This window comes from Gopherus flavomarginatus, chromosome 1 (assembly GCF_025201925.1).
Source record: "Gopherus flavomarginatus isolate rGopFla2 chromosome 1, rGopFla2.mat.asm, whole genome shotgun sequence".
Classification (NCBI taxonomy): domain Eukaryota; kingdom Metazoa; phylum Chordata; order Testudines; family Testudinidae; genus Gopherus; species Gopherus flavomarginatus.
In genome coordinates this window covers 105,725,469-105,742,346 of record NC_066617.1, presented here as the reverse complement: position 1 = coordinate 105,742,346, position 16,878 = coordinate 105,725,469, and the positions used below count along the sequence as shown (strand labels likewise).

General features: G+C 43.4%; 1 protein-coding gene across 5 annotated transcripts in view; it reads left to right on the top strand.

Annotated features, from left to right (window-relative positions):
• CHST11 (carbohydrate sulfotransferase 11) overlaps positions 1 to 16,878 on the top strand; it is a 257,487-nt gene that overhangs the window by 179,019 nt on the left and 61,590 nt on the right. The gene's annotated exons all lie outside the window — the stretch shown is intronic.

Genomic DNA, 16,878 nt, shown 5'->3' with positions numbered 1-16,878 from the left:
ACACTTCTTATCAAACTGTCTGTACTGGCCTATCTTGATTATCACTTCAAAAGTTTTTTTTTCCCTTACTTAATTGGCCTCTCAGAGTTGGTAAGACAACTCCCACCTTTCCATGTTCTCTGTATGTATAAATATCTTCTGTCTGTGTGTTCCACTCTGTGCATCCGAAGAAGTGAGCTGTAGCGCATGAAAGCTTATGCAGAAATAAATTTGTTAGTCTCTAAGGTGCCACAATACTCCTGTTCTTCTAACTACAAGGTGATGGACCCAATGCAGGAAACACTTAGTGATATTCTGTGCCCTCTGCTGTGCAGGAGGTCAGTTAGGTGATCACAATGATCTTTATTGACCTTTTAAATTAGGGTGATCATATTTCCTAAAGTAAAAATAGGACACTGCATGGGGCTGATCTGATCCGCCTAGTGTCGCTGCTCACCTGAGCCCCCCACCATCGCCTGAGCCCGCGTCACCTCAGGGCCGAGGCTGGCTGCCCAAGCCCCGATGCCTCGTGTCGCCACTTTCCTCCACCCAAATGTTCCTCTGTGCCCACCTGGGCGGGGCACACACCACTTTTTTGATGAAACTGGGTATTTGTTCCATTTGTTCCTCTGGCCAACTAGTGATCCTTCCTATAAAACAAGACAAATGCCCATTTTTGCCAAAAAAGTCATCATGTCCAGGACAGGGCTTAGAAAGGGGACTGTCCCAGCCAAAACGAGATGTCTGGTCACCCTACTTGAAGTTCGTGATGCTTCAGAAACTGGAAGACTTGCAGTTACTTGGCTGGCTGCTCAGTTACCTAATCTTTAGGGGATGATTTATCTTCTAGCAGTCTTGTCAGTTGTGTTTTAGAAAGCAGTTTTATGGTGCTCAGAATAAAGAATAGTTAACTTTGTTTCTGTATTAATAATACTGGCCAGATCCACTTGCTTATGCAGGCACAGGGCTCCCATGATTTCAGTAGGCCAATTTGTATGTGGTTAAGATAATCATGCCTTGAGGAGCATTTAGTTCACCTAAGGCAATTTCTTCTGAGCAGGGCTTGGCTGCTTAGTGATTATCCCTTTTCCAGCAATTTACGCAGAGCAATTGGTTTCTCATAATTCTATGGTAGGGCCAGATTCTGCCCTTGGATGTGCAAATTGGGCTCCCATTGATTTAAGAGTGGGAAGGAACAGTCTTAAGGAGTCTATGCTTCTGTGAGCTGCATAAGTGAATGACAAAACATGTAGCATGTAGCAATTTCAGATTCAGCCCCAAACATGTGAGTGCCTGCTCAAACCTCCTGCTTCCTCTGATAGTTGTAGCTGACAGATGATTGGTAAACAGCACAAAGTGGGAGTGTGGCCTATGGGAACATGGGATGAACCAAATCAAAGCCAGGTTACTATAGCCAGAGTAACTCATTACAGAAAAGGCAACAAGTTAGAGACAGCAATTTGCTATTGGCAACCACACTGAACCCTTGGTGGTACATTACTGAAATGTCTTGCTGCTAGTCTTGAACGCGGGTGCCACTTGAAAACACTGTGGGTTTCATCCTAGATTTCAAGGGACTTTAAATTTCCCACTACATACTTCTGCACACTCTAGCCCTCTGTTACAGTTGCAGGGGCCCCTCTGGACACTTCCATAGGTTTAAACTGTCTCTAATGACATTTCATGGGCACGTTTCTTCATCATGGCTCTCAAATGACACAGAGAATGCATACTACATATCTGTTCTGCAGAATATTTTTGCGCTATTTGGTATCTGCTGGCCCTCTTTCATAGGAAGCAGGTAGCCCTTAGCTGGGGTAGAGGAGAAAAGAACAGGCTGACAGTGAATGGGAGGGCGAGAGGGTTGAAAGAGGAGCCCAGTTTATGCATCCAAGTGACAGGTTTGACCCTGGAACAACAGCATAAGAAACAAAACTGTTAGAAACTTTTCTGCAGCATGAGAAGCTTTGGATAAGTGAAAATCATTAAGCTGCCGAGTGCTCCTCAGAATCAAGCCTTAGATAAATTAGCCACTCTTGAAGGCACAATTTTGTTAATGGCGTACAATTACATACTTTGTTTTTTCATTAGGCCAGCTGTGCTGAATGTTCCTATACTGCTGGCACATTTTCCATTTTTTTTAATGGGCTGGTACTAAACCCCCACAATCAGGAGCTTGTTTTTAATCGGAAAAAGTTCAGTGTGTGATCTTTAAAATTAACTTGGTAATTTTAGATATTCAGCATTATTTGCAGGTTTGGTTGGTTTTTTTAGTTCCTTTTTCTTCCTTTTGATTTTTCAAGTAACATTTTTGGAGGAGGAGACGGGGAAGGGGTTAAGTTATTTTTATATAGCAAATGGATGCTGAATCTAGGGTTGTCAGGTGTCTGGTTTTTCACCCCAATGCCTGGTCAAAAAGGGACCCTGGCTATTCCGGTCAGCACCACTGACCAGGCCATTAAAAGTCCGGTTGGCCACCTGCAGCTGGGCAGGCAGGGTGCCTTCCCAGCTTCGCACAGCTCCTGGGAAGCTGCTGGCATGTCCCTCCTGCTCCTAGACATAGGGGTGGCCACAGGGGCTCCGCGCACTGCCCCTGCCCCAAGTGCCAGCTCCACAGTTCCCATTGGCAGGGCCAGTGCTGAACTGTGTGGCCATGCCTCTGCCTAGGAGCCAGAGCGAGATGCCAGCAGCTTCCCAGGAGCTTCCTGAGGTAAGCACTGCATGGAGCCTGCACCCTGAACTCCCTCCCATGCCCCAACCCCCTGCCCCAGCCCAGAGCCCCTCCTGCACCCAAGCTCCCTCCCAGAGTCTGTATGCCGCATCCCCTCCCACACCTCAACTGCCTGCCCCAGCCCAGAGCCCCCTCCCACACTCCAAACCCCTCATCCCCAGCACGAGCCCTAGAGCCTGCACCCCCAGCCCCAGTCCAGTGAAAATGAGCGAGTGAGCAAGGGTGGGGGACAGCGAGTGGTGGAGGGAGGAGGATGGGGTGAGTTGGGGTGGGCCTTGGAGAAGGGGCGAGGCAAGGGTGTTTGGTTTTCTGCAAATAGAAAGTTGGCAACCCTAGCTTAATCCCAGGGAAAGATGATCCTTGTTTGGATTAGTCAAGATCTGTAAAATTTACTTGTATAAATTTGATGGGGTGTTAAAATAGGCCTCCGCTGCTGACCAGGTAGTTTACACTGTATGTAACTTCTGCCTTCATTTACACTCCTGCAGTCACTGCAACTACAGTGCACGAAGTTACCTAGGTTGGGTGGGCAAAAGCGGGAATTTGCATGCACCCCATTGTTACCATTGCTAGGGTTGACAATTTTGGTTGGATATATTCCTGGAGGTTTCATCACATGACATAATCTTTATTAAAGATAAATCTTTAATTCCTGGAGGCTCCAGGAGAATCCTGGAGGGTTGGCACCCCAAACCATCGCTGAGAATGTGGGTCTCAAAATCCAGGATTTGTGAATATATGCAGTACGAAAGTTGCTTTCCTTGACAATAAGGGGCAGTGGCTTAAAAGGGAGGCATTAAACCATATAAGCAGTGTGTGACAGACTGACAATATCCAGCCATATCCTGCGCAGACCTTATGGAGTTAAGATAAACTTTACTGAATTAAGTTAAGCCTTACAGAATTAGCTTAATACCTTTGGCGTCCATTGTATTAAAAATGTAATTGTGTATCTGTTATTGTGGAATTATATGTAACTCCTCTGGGAGATGTTAATATAATTCCTCCATTATCAGCCCTCTGAAGCCACCCTCCTGGAGGTGTGCACATACTAGTTTAAACTAGATTCTCTACGGACCAACAGACAAAGAAAGGATTTTTGGATAAATAGCCTGGTTTAAAACATGCTCAGGGCCTTCTTCCTGTTCGAGCAAACAGATAGGACCTCTGGTCCTTAGAGGGCCCCAGTGCTTAGAGAAGGGTTAGAAGGACTTGGCCTGCAGAGGTCCTGTAAGATGAGTGCTAGTTCTGAGCTGAGGCTGTTATGAACTTGTGACCAGAGCAGACCCCTGCATTTGGGGGTGGGGCTGCTTCTGCCATAGCCCACGTTAGGGTTGGGGTGACCTGTGGTAAGCTTTTTAGCATGTGTGTAGGTTCTTTTATTGCTTTTCACATGTTTTTTCTGTAGTGCTTTTATTTTACAAATAGGCTTGTATAGAAAGAGCTGTGTGGTCTCCATATCCGTGGGCAGTCACACTGTTAACTGTCTCTGAAGAGAAAGCAAGCAAGTGTGCTAGGGCAGCTTGTCTGTGCTGGGAATAATGCAGTGAAGGCTGGGAACTGTGCAGCCTGGAAATATCCCGATCAGAAAGGAGAGAGATGCAAGTCTTCAGCCAAGAAAGAGTGATGGCTGGGGAGCCAGATGCCTGAGAGCAGGCACCTGGGCTGGAGGAGGAATTCAGGCGCAGTTGCCCTGAATTTTGATGCAGGTTCTGGTTTTCTTTTTTAGAGAGAGGAAGCACTTAAATGCTGTATTCTTCTCCCCAAACTACCTGTCCCTGGTTAAATGAGGCAGGGAGAAGCAGCATAAAGAAGACCGTAAAGACACAAAGCTGGGAGGTGCAGATCACCTTCTGTGAAGAGCTGAGTGTCCTCAACTTCTGTAGGAGTTTGAAGCATCGCAGTGCCAGTTAAGAAAAAAACCGTACCTTGCAAGATTAGGACTTAAGAGATGCCTGTCCTAAGTTGCTATTGGAGTATGTTAAAAGAAATGCTTGTATGCAATAAATATCCTTTTACCTGTAAGGCTGGTAGATTCAGTCTGTCCTTTGTATCTCTTGGTGGTCAAGCCCCCTATTTTCCCACAATCTGCACCTCTGGGTGCAAAAGTGGCAATGGAATTTTCATCACTACTTTATCCAAACACATTTGTGATTAACTGAGGGCAGTTGTGGACCATGAATTAAGGTACAAAGATACGTTTTGTCATACTGCCCTCGTGTCAAGAGCATGACGTCAAGAAAAGGTGCAGGTCACCTCTGATTTTTAGTTTGCAAGATGCTCATAATAAAATAGTTAGCTATGCAAGCACTGTCATTGCGCAGATAGAGCTGTATTGTATACAGTACTAAAATTAGGAAGTTGGAAAGTACCATGGCATAAAGCCCTTTGCCTCTGGAAAACCAAGTTTAAATCCAGACTTGGCTCACAAGGAAAATTATTTACAGCTTACTCACCATTTGTGCGAGAACCAAAGCTACTACAGAATTTGGAATTTGGCATGACTGGCAGCTTTATGCTCTAGAGAGGCTTAGAACTGAAGTAGCATGTGAATGGTAATGTAGAACTGATGTGAACTGGCTAAGTTGTTCACTGAAGCCTGCAGAATTCCTGTCCATGCTATGTTTGGTTTACAGACATATGATTAGGTTCTCACTCACTTTCAAGAACACTAAATTCACTTCCTTTTATTCCTCCTTAAAAATGAGAAAAGCAAAGGATTCCATAAATGTTTCACCACAAGGAAGAGAGTGGCTTGGTAACTTGTTGAAGGGGAGGATATGCCTGGAATAATAATCATGGTGTGTCATCAGCTTCAGCTCTGAATGGGCTGGACAAATTGCATGTTGTGGGACTTATCCCATAGATTTGTGCCTCAGAATGCATTTCATGCCAGACCCTTCTCTCGCCACAAGAGCTGAAATCTCCATAGGGAGTGGTATGCCATGCACTATTTGATGGGAATGCTCCAGAGGATGTGGGGTGGATGTAGCTAGCTCTTGGCCCAGCTGAGGGACTAGAAAATTGCTTGATTCCTGAGATGAAATTTTGGGAGGTCCAGTAGTTGAATTGTGGGAAAGGCTGCAGAGCTGACCACTCTGAAGACGTCAGAGGAGAAGGAATGAGATGTCCTGTTTGAAAGGATGGTGGACTTGTTGAGTTTTTTGAGCTCCTGTGGCTGGGAAGCAAAAAAGAATTCAGATGAGTCACCAAACCATAGGACTGGCTGGGTCTGGGAAATAATAATGATATCTAGAACTTTTCACTGCTAGCTCAGTAGATGAAGCCTACCCAGGTTGGAAATAACTAAAACTTACCTAAGAGGCTTTTTGTGGGAGTGGGGTTTGTAGGTATGTAAAATGAGTTTTGATCTCAATCTGTATAACTAAAACACTCATTGTGACACTTTTTATTGTTAATCACAGAGAAACCAAGGACTGAATAGGTATGGAGACTTAATTACCCACTCATTTCTAGAATTAGTTCCTCCAGGTGATGGAAGAAAAACAGTGGCTTGGTAGTGCAGGGAAGTCTGCATTGCTCTTGGGCCTCTACTATGGGAAACTGGAGGGTTTGGGTCTCCATGACTTGCCAACCCAGCACCAATCACAAGAACTAAGTCCGTTCAAGAAACTTATATGAAATTGATGATAATCTGCTTAAAGTCTGGGTGCGTGTCCATACTGGAAAGTTGGAGCTTCACTCCTCATCAGAATGACTTTCATGACTTTATGCTTCACTTTATGCTTTACTGAAACCTTTTGGTTTAACATCAGACAGGTTGGTTCGTTTTACTCTTCTGTATTGTATTTGTTGCCTTCCTGATACCCTCCATAAATTGAAGCATGCTACGGGCCTAATCCAAAGATGATTAAAATCAATCGAAAAAAATCGCATGGACTTCAATGGACTTTGGATCAAATTCTATAACTTGCAGTATGTTACAGTCAGAAAACACTGCTTTGCTACCATTGGAAACCACTTTGCATTTGTATTGCTTTTAAAGTTGCCCTTGTTAAATGCTCTACCATGTCACAGGAAAATGGAGAAATCATCTCATTGAGTAAGAGATCTCATTTGATGTATAGCCATGGGAGGAAACGATGTACATGTAAGCTGACAAAAACAACCACTGTGTGAATAATATCGGGCACTCATTTTTAATGTATGGTAGAGCACAAACATCAGAAAAGCAGTACCAGTAAAGGGAAGCTGATAGATGAATCATTGTCTACTAGAGCATGTAAATCTCAACCCTGGAAACCTTTTAAAATGTTTATACATGAGTAATTTTTTCCTTCTAATCCAGTTCTGTAATGATCAGTCTGTTTATCTATTGATCTGTTTGGTGTAAGGCATGTCACTAGAACAGAATTGAAGGACCAGCTTCCTTTAAAAAGAGTATAAAAATGTATTTTCTCTTTTTTTCTGTAACCATAAAGTGTGGCTTCTGGAAATGCTCACCTGAGATCAGAGCACATTCTGATGAAAGATCCACACAGGACATTTTGCGTCCCATATTCTGTTCTCCTAACATGAATAGGACTTTCAGTCCTCAGTTTTACAACACAGGCCAATCATGAAGTGAGCTCTGTGCTGGTGTCTGGGCACAGAAGTTGCACAAGCTCATTGCATGATTGGAGCCCAGGGAGAAAGCAAAATATTGGAGTGGAGATCCACTGCATGATCCAAAAACTAAGTTTTTCTCTCAGAGAGCCACATACTGATCTCAGCTTGACCAGTATAAATCTGGAGTAACCCTGTTGATTTCAGTGGAGAAAATCTGGCAGTAAACATTTGAGAATAATAAAATCCCATTCTGTTCACTGGAGCCAATCTTCCCTTTCTACAGCTTTCACACTGCAGTCAATATTTAACTGTTTATTAGACAAACTCTAGTGACCTCGTCTCAACAAATCTTCTACCCACTACTTGCCCCCTCCACCATTCATCTCAGAAAGCTAATCTTTAAAGACTGTGTTTCGCTGAAATGCAGAAGTGTTTCCATGTATGTGTGAGAGGGTGTTGAATCCTCTTGCTTTTAATTTCCTTTTGTGGCAGATGGCCTATCATGAATTCTCTGGTAAAGGCACTAAATCATGTTAATAATGCAATCTGAAATCTTGTTTACTGTGCCATCAGTTAAATCACCCCTTTAATGTAGTCTTTTTTCATCAAGTAAATAGATATGTAAAACTCTGTGTTTAACTCTCTTCTCTGTATTTGGAATTTGATTTTGAAAATGTTCCGTAATTAAACTTATTTCATGCATAAGTTCTGTGTGGTTTCAAGTACTGTGCTTCTGTTTCTATGAAATTTTATTGGTTTTGCATCAACTCTCTGATCCAGCTGGAATATACTAATACTTTTGATTTTTCTTGTGTCTATTACTTTGTAACATTTATATGTTCTTTATAGGTCTGATCCTAGATCTGATCCAAAGCCCACTGAAGTCAATGGGAATCTTTCTACTGTGGGCCTTGGGTCAGGTCCTTTATGTTTGGTACAGAAACATGGCCTAGCGGTCTGAACATATTACTAGAAGCCAGAAACTTTTGTGTCCTAGTCCTGAATTTAACATTGATTTAAAGCCTGATCCAAAGTCTCTTGATGTTAATAGGAGTCTCTTCTCCCCCCTCCCCTCCAATTGATTTCAGTGGGTTTTGGGTCAGGTGCTTTTTGCGCAACCTAGGGCAGTCTGGAGCAACTCAGAATCTCTGTAGTTGTGTGCACCATGGAGACCTCCCTCCCACTTCTGGGACACTCCCTGTCCTCATGTGGGGGCCACAGCAGCTCTATGCTGTGTCTGAGCCAAGGGGATACTGCTTCAGTCCCTGTATGTCACCGGAGTGGTGAGTGGAAGAGAGAGTCTTCTCATCACAACCCCGAAGTCCTGGCTGATGTGTCTGATCCCTCTCTTTCATGAGTCAGAATTCTGTAAGATCTATATAAAGAGGATTGATTCCCCCTCCATACAACAGGGATAATAATCCTTCCCTTCTCCTATGCTTTGTCCATCTTTAGTTACATTTTAGATTGTAAGCTCTTTGGAGCATGGGCTGTGTTTGTTCAGCATCTAGCACAATGGAGTTCTGATGATGGTTCAATTCCTCTTGGGGCTACTGTTATATGAATAACCATCACTGGCATCTTTCACATTTGAAGTCATGTAGCTTAACATACAAATCTACCATAAACTGAAAGGGCTTGGGAATTATTTTCCTGATGGTATCTGCTGCTGGTTCTCAGACTATATAATTTAGTATTTATATTATATATCCCGTCATGGACCACGATCTCCTTGTGTTCGGTGCGGTGCAAGCACAGAACAGAGGGCAGCCAAAGAATTTACAAACTACCTATATCGCTATTTGGTTTTACCACCATTTCAATTTCTCCTTTCTAAAAGTCAGATTACTAATGAAAAGCAATGGTTTAGTTTTGAACATACCTTCTCCAACTGTTAATACCATATTTTGCCTCCTCTTCAGCCTGTGCACCATCCTGTTTGCTTTCCATCTCAGTTGTTGACCTGAGAAGTCATTGCCTCTCATTTGTAGTCTGGAAATGTCACTGAAGCCTGCCAGGCATCAGATTTTGCAGGAATTTGTTCAAACATTTATCTCACTGACCCGCTGCTCTGGAGGCAATCAGGGTTTTAACTACCGTTGGCAAAAATGACACTGGCAGGCTGCCCAAGTCTACTGAAGGCTGCAGTCTGGAAATGTCCTTTGCTGTTTTCATTTGTGGACTTCAGCATCCCTCTAGTTTACCAGATCTACCCCTGCCTAATAAATATTAGAAATTCTCCAGGATTTGTGTCCACTCTTTTTGTTTCAGTTGAATTGTTTTAAGCCACATTAGTAAAAGTCCTCAGAAGCAGTCCTAAAACATGGTCTCCCTGTTGGAGACTAGCCCCTGCTGGATAGCATTTTTGCCTGAAATCTAGTTCAATGTCAGTGTAATATCTGACAGTTTCTCTGTCAGGGTGTAATAGGTCTTTTCCCATGGGAAGCATTGCTGTTTAGTGATCTGCGCCAATTCTGATCTCTAACTACAGCTCCAGCAGTAACTTTAGTGTGTGTGGCCTTGGGCAGCAATCTCTGTGCCTCGGTTTCTTTATCTGTAAAATGTGGATAAGAATATCTAACTTAACAGAGTTATAAGAATAAATTAATGTTTATGAAGTTCTCTGAAATTGAAAGATGCTATGTAGGTATTACTTCTCTGAGCTTTAACTATGTTATGATTCTGTATATGTGCTAAGTATTATTTTATTATTAAAGTCTTAAATTGACTTTCCCAATACATTATCAACCCAACTGTCCGAAGTTTTATGGTTAGTTTGTTTTTTTCAGATTTTTAAAGTAACATTGTTTCTCATCACTGGTGAGAATCAGGACAGTCTGTAGGTTGAGAAGGGCAGAACACCTAGTGGATTCTTAATCAGACAGTAGGATTCTATGGTAATAATGCTATATATCATTTATATAGCACCATAATGAGCAGAATTGAAAGAGTTGTACCCATATTGATGAATGAAGTTTTACAGCCCCTTGGAGTAGGCAAAGATTATCATGATTCTTTAGCTATGGAAATGGAAGAAGAGAGATTGTGGCTAGCCCAAGTCCCACTGAAAATTGTGGTTCACCCAAGAATTAGAACCCAAATTTTGTGGCTCCCAGTCCTTTCCTTTTAACCACAAGAGTACATATAGTAAAAAGCCTCTGCCCCAAAATGCTTACAGATAAATGTATCAATTCCTGAACTTTTCTTTTTGGTTAACATGTTGCCATATACAAATGAGCTCTGGGCAAAGGCTACTTTAAGCTACTCCTTGGAGAAGTACAGCAATCTGGTCTTTCTGATTTGTGTTTATTGGCATGGTAACGATGGTCATTTCTCCTTTTACTATTTCCTCCCCACCACACCTTTAACTTTGTGCGGGTAATAAAATTTGGTTTGAGCCAGAGTTTCACAGCTCTGGCATTAGGAGATGTGGTAGCAGTGACATAATAGGTTCTGTAAGCATCTCCTGGGCTAGGGTACCCATCTCAGGAGGTCTCCAGAGATGAAACCAATAGAAGAGTTATCTCATTCCAGTGTTCACTTGCTCCCTGGGAAATGAGCTGTGCGACAGCACTCTTGAATCACTCCCTACTGCCTCCTTTTCTGTTTGTACGTGAATTCAGTGCTTTTGGGAGTTATGCTTTAATAGCTGGCTCGAGTCAAACGTAGTATGAGTAACTACTTTGCCTCCTTCTGTCTGGCACACAAATTAGCCTCATGCTGTCTTAATACTGTACAGTCAATCCTCATCTAACCAAAAGCCAAAATTCCTATTGTATATGACAGTCATTTCCCCAATGTCGCTGCAGGAGCTGCTCTAATTTATGGTGTGGTTCTCTCCCCCCCCCTGCCCCCAGCTCTTCTGGGCTGCTTTGCAGACAGCCGCAACAGAGAATCCATGCAGCTGTGTATGCTGTAGGGACATTCCTCTTTCATCCTACACCAGATCTTACTGGGGACAGAGGGGCATGAGTTGGGCAAGGCAGCCTACAGCTGTCCCATGCATTGCCTGGGCTGGGGAAATTCTCCACCAGCAAGCTAAAGAGGTTTTACCATACATAAGGTTGTTGTGGGAAGGAGACTCCCTCATTAGTTCCCTTTCTAACTTTCCTTGCCCACTGAATTCTTTTTTGGGTCAAGTAACCTCAGGCCCAGATCTTCAAAGATATTTAGGCACCTCACTCTCGTTGATTTCAATGAGAGTGAGGTGCCTAAATATACTTTGAGGCTCTGTTGGCTCTGAAAGAACAAAAAACTGTGGTACAAGGAGGTTAGGGACAGACTCTAGTGTCACATATCACATCTGTTGCATAAGATATTCTGTAGTTGGTATAAGGAGACTTGCTTCTTCCAGGGTTCTCTATTGATCTTCCAACAGCCCTCAGTCTCTTCCAAGATAGCCTGTTACTCCAGCTTCCCATTCCACGTTCCTAGCTTTGTTAGACCCAAGTGTTCAAAAATCATGATTGATTTAAAAATCATTAGATTTTTTTTTAAATGTTGTGTTCTTTGTATTTGCCTTCTAGTTTCTAAGCCTTCAGGGTGCACTTTCTTCACGCTTCCAAACTTTTCACTCCAACCATGAAGGCTAGAATTTTTTTTTTAAATGAAAGCTGAAGTACTCAAGTCATCACTTAACTCAGCCACTGGGACTATAAGGAAAATGTGGTATATTGCAAGACTCGCCAATAAATCGCAAGATTTGGCAATGCCGTGTTCCCTGTGTGAACCTGACCATCGCTTAGGAATTTAGAGTGAGACTTGTATTTTGCATGCTTAATTCAAACCAAACTTCCTCGGACTTCTGGAGCATGTATGAACTGGTTCTGAGGGAGAGAAATCACCTGTCTATTGTGAATGGAATTTAGAGGGATTCCCACAGCTCTAGGTGCTAAATTAAGACAACTTATCTTTCTGAACCTATGCACGCAGTGAGCTTTAACAGCAGTATTGGGTTCAGAAAGGGTCTATTTGGTCTTATTTTTTGGTCTGGACAGGCTGTATGAAAGAGTGAAAGAGTGACCCAGTATGAAATGGGTGCATCTTTTAGTAATTCCCAAAAGACAAAAACTTGTTCTGTAAAATGAAGCCCTAGATGAGGTCAAGGGAACATAGAGCCAGGGCTCCATCTTGCACCCACTGAAGTCAGTGGGAGATTTAATATGGATTTAGAGGCTGCTCATGCAATTACACATCTGCAAGAGGATTGCTGTGTCTGCACAGAGCTCAGCTGAAGCCAGTGGTGCTCAGTGCAGGCTCAGGGGTCTGCTGGCATGGATATCGTTGCAGGATCAGGCTCTTATGAGGCTGCAGACACTACAGAGTGATGCATCAGAACATGAATGTGCTGCAGAGACTGGGTGCTGGTGGAGTATTAGGTGCTGATGGGGTGGCATTTGCTGGTCATTTGGATTCAAACAAGTGACCCATTGAAATCCTCTGAGAGGAAAGATTTCAGGCAGTCTTGCTTCTATTTATTTATCTTTTTTAAAAAAGGATGTATTTTAGTGCTCACGAAAGCGTGCACCTAGTAGTACTGAGTACAGCCAGGCACAGTGCTAGCAAGCACTGTGCAGATTTCCTCACGCAGCTCAGCCAAAGCACCTCAGGCTTCGCCTACAACATCCCTACTACTCCCCTCTTATGCCTCTCTTGAGCAAGACCTGTGAATTGCAGCTCCAGTCTGTCTTTTAATATATAGCATGTGCACCCCAGAGTCTCACTTCGCCAAAACATAGTAATGAAACAACAAAGAATGAAGGTTTTATTTCAGGGAGTGTTGTGTTAAACAAATGACCGAGTCTTCAGCTGGAGGAGTAAAAATAGTGGTTATGGAAAGCAGACCAGAAAAGGTACAGAATTGCTTTAGAAAAATGGAGACAGGGTAAACAAAGAGTTATTCAGCTGACCAGGTGATAGGTGCAAACAGAGGGGGCACTGGGTGGAAACCTTCATGTCAAACAGTATTTCATTTTAAACACTCTGGATTAAACCTGTTTATTGGAAGGGAATTTATATTGAAATAGGCAGGATATATTACTGTACCTATCAACAGTGACAGGGCATAAAGAGTAAGACTGTTTGATCAGGCTTTCAGAGGTAATGTAATGTTTCCACTAGGAATTAGGCATACAATTTTTGTTTTATAATGTGGGAGCAGGAGGGGGGGGAGTCTATAACAAACAATTCCGTAATGATTGTTCAAAACTGCAAGCAGCATACTGAATATAGATGCAGGGCCAGATCCTCAGTCCGTGTAAATTAACATAGCTGCATTAATGACAGCGGATGGATCACTTGGTGATTACCTGTTCTGTTCATTCCAGGGCCGGCTCCGGGGATTTTGCCACCCCAAGCAGCCAAAAAAAAAAGGGGGGAGGGAAGCCGTGATCGCAATCTGCGGGAATTCAGTGGGAGGTCCTTCGCTCCAAGCAGGAGTGAGGGACCCTCCGCCAAATTGCCACCGAATAGCTGGACATGCCACCCCTCTGCAGAGTGGCCATCCCCAGGGGTGGCACCAGGCACCAGCACGCCAAGCGCTGCCTGCCTGCTGTGCTTGGGGCGGCAAAATACCTAGAGCCGCACCTGGCTGCCCCAGGCACCTGCTTGCTAAGCTGGTGCCTGGAGCTGGCCCTGGTACATTTCCTCTGGGGCACCTGGCATTGGCCACTGTCAGAGGACAGGATACTGAGCTAGATGGACCTTTGGTCTGACCCAGTGTGGCCATTCTTATGTTCTCATGCATGCACTGTGCAAATTTATAACAGTTGAGGATTGGGCCTCACATTGTGTACAGATGGTCTGGGTTTTTTCTTACATTTCTATTTGCCTTTGAAACTTTTTGAGTATTCTAACTGTATTGTTAGTATTAATAATGCCTAGCTCTTATACAGTACTTTTTCATCTGTAGATCCCAAGCACTTCACAAAGGAGGTCAGTAACATTATCCCTATTTTACAGATGGGGAAACTGAGGCACAGAGACCACATACCCAAAGTCACCCAGCAGGCCAGTGGCAGAGATGGGACTAGAACTCATCTCCTGAGTTCCAATCCAGTACTGTATTTTCTGCTAGGCAACACTGCACTCCTTTGTAAAATAAAGAGTTTTTTTCTTCTCACATGGGTGATTTGAAAGTAAATCATTGCTTGCTAAAGGGATTTGAGATGCTTGGTCAGAGGGTGTGACAGGAATGTAAAGCGTTAATATTGTAAGTAGAACATTGTTTGCTGCCTCTAGTCTTTCACTGATGATTGATGCAGGTTTTAGGATAACTTACTTGTTTAATTAACAACAAGAAATACCGAAGTAAATGATTGAACTAGGGTGACCATATTTCCCAAAAAGAAAATAGGACACCTTCAGCTGCTTGCCCGAGGCCCCTCCCCCCACATGAGGCTGTTGCCTGTGGCTGGAATCGTATGGGAGCCCCTTATCCCCTGTATTCTCTAACGCTGTCTCCCTCCCCCCCACCCCCCGTAGGGGGTTGGCATATCCATTCACCCCTTCCACACCGCACCCCACTTTTTTGACAAAAGTGGGCATTTGCTCTTGCCAACTGATCAAGGACAAATGTTTCCTTTGAGGGGGAGTCGGGAAGACTGGACCGGGCTTAAAAAAGGGGCTGTCCCAGCCAAAACAGGATGTATGGTCACCCTGAGCCTGGCTGTGCTCTGTCTTCTGTTCCCTGCCTAGGTGTGTGGGAGGGTCCCAGAACAGTGTGTCCTGCAAGTTGCATGGCAACTTCAAACTTCCTGCTGAAGCTTAACCTGTTAAAGATCACAGCCCTGTACTGTCTCTGCAGAACTTTGCAGATCTTTTCTCCACTCAGCTGACCTAGCATCTACCCTGCTGGGTAAATGAGTGACCTCTATACTGTGATCAGTGTTGCTAGAGCATGGGATCTGCTTATGAGGAAAAGATAGCTTAAATCAAAGGGTCTGGCTTTCCCCATGTCAAGACTTCGTTCTCTAAGAGTAACAGTAACTTCAGTTGTCACCAGCACAGCGCATGCTGGGGCAGCAGCGCAAAGCGAGATCTCTGACTGCTGGTGGAGAAGAGGGGGCCTGCACTTCGCAGAGCTGTGAAAGAAAAAAGCAACTAAAAGTAACTTTTGGGCTGACTGACCCATATTGATCTTTGTTCCGGTAACACTGGGTAGTTTTAAAAAACATTCTGGTTGGCTTTTAGAGCAGGATTTCTTTTTCAGTTGAGGTTACATGACTAGAGGGAAGCAGGGTGTAGTGGTCTAAGCCCAACACTTGGAGGGAAGAACTCCTAAGTTCTAACCCTCATTCGGACATAGACTCCCTCTGTGACTGCAGGCAAAACAATGAACTGAAAGTGAGCCTGAATCACTTCTGAATGCATCTTTGGATTCGATCTAAATCCATATCTAAATGTCATGTCTCAGGTCCTCAGTTACCCTGGAGATGAACTCATGCCGACATAGTTAACTTTTCTAATGCAGGTCAAATCTGAATATCCTCAAATCTTGGAGACCTTGGATCAATATATGGATTGAAACTATGTGGTCCATGTCTGCATTTAACCTCTCTCTGCTTCAGTTTCCTCAGCTGTAAATTGGGACGATAACGTAGTTACAGTACTTCAGAAAAGAAGTTGTGAAGCTCAAGTGGCTAGTGCCAATAGAACCTATGTATTTTGTTATATGATTAATGGACATTTCTGAGTTGGTGTTAGTACATGGTCTGGGTTGCCAAACTCATCTTGTGACACTTGTTTGTAAGCTGAGATTTTTAAGTTTAATGCCAGAATCATTTGAATTCTGTGGAAGTATTTTGCAAGGAAATTTTAGCTTATCAAAGTCACCTACTTAAAAGCGGAAAAAGCAAAAATTAAGACGTTCTGGAAGGAGGTAACTGGCCACAAGTCAGGAAAGAAAACCAAACACAAAAAAACGCCTTCTGGACTGAGGTACTAATCAGCAAGACACTTAACCGTGGACTTCACTGGGGCGACTCGTGCTTAAAGTTAAAGATCTGCTTAACTGGTTTGCTGGACGGAGCCAGAAGAAAAAGACCTGGGAAGTGAGGGTGGCTGTTGATGGGGAAAAAAATAAAAGCCCTTTTGCCTCAAATGGAGTCATAGCTGTTTGTATGCACACATACTGTAAGAGGAAAGTCCTGGTGAACAGGAAACAATAAGCAAAACCCTAAGAATTACCACACACACCAACTGTGTTTATTTAAAGAGCCTTTCCACACATCCCTGTCTTATAAAATCTACTCATCGCTTTTCCATTCTGCCCCTCTTAAAAAACAAACAAACAAAAACCAGAAGGCCAGTGTGTTTCCTTAGAGTTAAAAGGTATGAGCCTGCTTTGCTCTCCAAAAAGTTATATTTATAGTTTACGAAATATTGGCAAGTGTGAAAGATGTAGGCTGCATTACAAAAATAAGCACGTCGTCATCAGCCAGCGACTGCTCAGAAACCTTACATTAGAAATGGTACGAGCTTGTGACTGCTGAAGATTAGATCTGAAGCAGCTCATACTAGGAATTCTCAAGCCATTTCTGTTTCCCTGGAAAGAATGCGTTTCAGTGTCCAGTCCAGCCTTTTCTCTTTAATAAGAGGAT